Source organism: Echinops telfairi, unplaced genomic scaffold (assembly GCF_000313985.2).
Source record: "Echinops telfairi isolate 266 unplaced genomic scaffold, ASM31398v2 ScPeMD7_7433;HRSCAF=8471, whole genome shotgun sequence".
NCBI lineage: Eukaryota > Metazoa > Chordata > Mammalia > Afrosoricida > Tenrecidae > Echinops > Echinops telfairi.
Window position 1 is genome coordinate 10,840 of NW_022111333.1, and position 2,663 is coordinate 13,502.

The 2,663-nt window shown below is 40.4% G+C and overlaps 1 non-coding gene across 1 annotated transcript; it reads left to right on the forward strand.

Annotated features, from left to right (window-relative positions):
* The first annotated feature begins 374 nt into the window (after positions 1-374).
* Positions 375-564, forward strand: LOC115872665. Its single transcript, XR_004047995.1, has one exon. It is a non-coding gene; the product is annotated as a U2 spliceosomal RNA (small nuclear RNA).
* The last annotated feature ends 2,099 nt before the right edge of the window (positions 565-2,663 follow it).

A 2,663-nucleotide genomic window follows, 5' to 3' on the forward strand; every position in this document is an offset into this window, starting at 1 on the left:
TCCACCAGCAGATCTGTAAAAGAAAATCGAGGCTGGTTGCTCCAGCATAGATTTAGAATCTCTTACACCTATAAAGGAACACCATGAGCCAGAACTGACTTTGTGGCAGTGAGTTTGCTTTTGGGGGTTAAGGACAATGAAGGTTTGTAGGTGGCACAAACGGCTTGAACTAGACTGTTCCACTGAGGGTTGATGGGTTAAATTCAGCCTGCATTACTTTGGAAGACAGGACTGGAGCTCTGTTTCCACAAATGATACTCCAGAAACGCTATGGAATTGTTCTGTTCTAGAACACATGAAGTTGCCATGAGATAGAATTAACATGACATAGCACCTAACCAAAGAGAAAATTAAACATGATGAAAACATATTCAATCGCTTCTCGGCCTTTTGACTAAGATCTAGTGTAGTATCTGTTCTTATCAGTTTAATATCTGATACGTCCTCTATCCAAGGATAATATATTAAGTGGGCTTTAGGAGCAGGGAGATGAATAGGAGCTTGCTCCGTCCACTCCACGCATCGACCTGGTATTGCAGTACTTCCAGGAATGGTGGGGAAAAAAAGAAAGCATATTCATGTCTATAGATGCAAATTGGTTTTATGTTGAAAATATGACTAAATCAAAAATAATTTTCATTAAGAATCACCATGCCCATAATGAAAAACATGTAAGCCTACTGAGAATTTGGCATATCTAAATTACTTAGTGAAGAAGCCCTACTGCTCCAGTAACTGATTGGCAGCTCAATGAAATGAAAGCAGTTGTACCCCACGATGTGGCAATTTGGTCACATATAGATTACAGTCTAGAAACCACAAGGATGAGTTTAAGGTCCTATGGCATCACTAACAGAATGCACCAGAGTGCACCTGAGAACAATGAACCAGTGAATAAGACAAGCCTTTTATCAAGAATACTTGGATAAAAGCTTAGAACATTTAAGTACTACCATGCCGTGGGAGATAGAAAATGGTAATGTTATTTTAAATAAGATGGTATCTTACTATATATGAATTATATATCTGGATGTTACCTTGTATTAGGAATAATTATGACACATTTTTTTAAAAGGAGGAGCTTACATTAGTAGGACACAGTTCTTACAAAGTAAAATCAAACAAATTGAAGAAGAGTTTAACAAATGTAATAAATAAATCAAAAGGATTAAATAAATTTACATAATTAGAAGTGGGTTCTATGAAATATTTTCTGTATCCACTAGGATAACTGATAAATGAATGCTATAAATACTATGTCACTGTGAAAATAACTCAAAACAACCAAAAAAGTGCTTACCTTAAAGGCATGTGTCACTAAAAGATAATATTAATGCACAAAACCAAAACTCACTGCCGAGTCAATTCTGACTCATAGTGACCATATAGGGTAGGATAGAACTGTCCTCTGGATTTTCAAAACGGAAACTCTTTACAGTTGAAGAAATGCTATTCTTTCTCCAGATTAATACACAAAAGGACCTGAAAACAAAACAATTGCTGGATTCTGAAAATCAAAAGGTTGATAAAGTAAACCAAAATTCCCTATTAAAAAAATGAGTGGACATGAAATGTGGGCCAGCAATGCTCTAAGAGTCAAGAGGGATGATAAGGGGGTGGTGGTTGGGTGGAAGTCACAGGGTTAAAGAGAGATGAGCCATTAACACAACCAATCTCTGAGGTGAGGTGCTCTTCACACTCCAAGTGGAAAGGTACAGCATCAGCAGAGACAACACCCAGGAGCTGTATTAGAGATTAAAGTCTTAGCACCCCAGTTAGTAAAGGGATGTGGATGGCAGTACATTCCCAAAGTCCATTTGAAGGGTATCCCCATGGATTTAATCCTCCACTGAATGTTTTCTGATCATGAATAAATGTTCTCCTTAATTTTATTTGAGATTGGCGTCCCTTTTGCAGTCTAAAACAGAGCACAAGCTAGTTTCTGATGGGCAGAAATGATTAAGGAAGCACACTCAGTCAAGATCTGCTTCAGAGGAAAAAAGAGTCCGCGTTTTAAATATGGTTGAAAGAGAATATTTGTTAAATCTTAAGAGACAAAGACAAAGCAAAGACACAAACAAATCACCTATCTGGATGAGAGAAGCCACCCATAGGTGGCGGAAATGGCTTCCTGGGTTCACAATTGAGATGTGAATTATAAGAGAGCGTGGGGGAGGGGCAGGGCAAGGAAACTGCCAGGAAAGCATGGTTGGTGGTCAATTAATACATCACAATGGCAGACACTTCCATCCTCAGATAGAAGAGGGCTTACAAGATGGGTCCTGGGCCTCCTGACAAATGCAGTCAGGGCAAGGCTGATAACACTTGGCTCCTGTCTAGGTGACCCCCTGTACTGTCTCATTTGGTGACCTCCATCAAGGACACACAGGCAGGCAAACCTCCAAGAGACTGCCCCTCCCTGGGTTTCCTGGAGAGGTGAAGCTAAGCCACACTCCACAGCCCTCTCTGCCCAGGGCCAGAATACTTACTACCTTGGTTCCTGGGCAGAAAGCACTCAATGGAGGCTTAACTCTATGTGGGACTCTGCAATCTGTGTGAGGACCTAATCTGTGCGGGCTTTGGGGCTGTCACTGCTATGGTACCCTTTTGCAAAGCAAGATGCTGAGAAGTGAAGCTCGAATTCAGAGCTCAGTCATCAGTGG